This window comes from Corylus avellana, chromosome ca1, assembly GCF_901000735.1.
Source record: "Corylus avellana chromosome ca1, CavTom2PMs-1.0".
Lineage (NCBI taxonomy): Eukaryota > Viridiplantae > Streptophyta > Magnoliopsida > Fagales > Betulaceae > Corylus > Corylus avellana.
Window position 1 is genome coordinate 47,563,095 of NC_081541.1, and position 201 is coordinate 47,563,295.

The following is a 201-nucleotide window of genomic DNA, read 5'->3' on the forward strand; positions in this document are numbered from 1 at the left end:
GCCGTACTCCTAACTATGAGTTCATGATCCTCGGGTAGGCGTGGGCTTTATTTTCTTGCAAAACAAATCGCATGAGAGAGAAGGCCTTTTTTTTTTTTTCTAGGTGGGTAAAGAGAAGAATAGTGGTTTGATGCCAAAACATATAGGAAACCACTTAATTGAGAACTTCCTAAATGGCAATTTTAGAGCACAGCTTCATTT

The 201-nt window shown here is 38.8% G+C and overlaps 1 protein-coding gene across 1 annotated transcript in view; it reads left to right on the forward strand.

Moving 5' to 3' along the window:
* LOC132163222 (E3 ubiquitin-protein ligase CHIP) overlaps window positions 1-201 on the forward strand; it is a 9,180-nt gene that overhangs the window by 6,263 nt on the left and 2,716 nt on the right. The gene's annotated exons all lie outside the window — the stretch shown is intronic.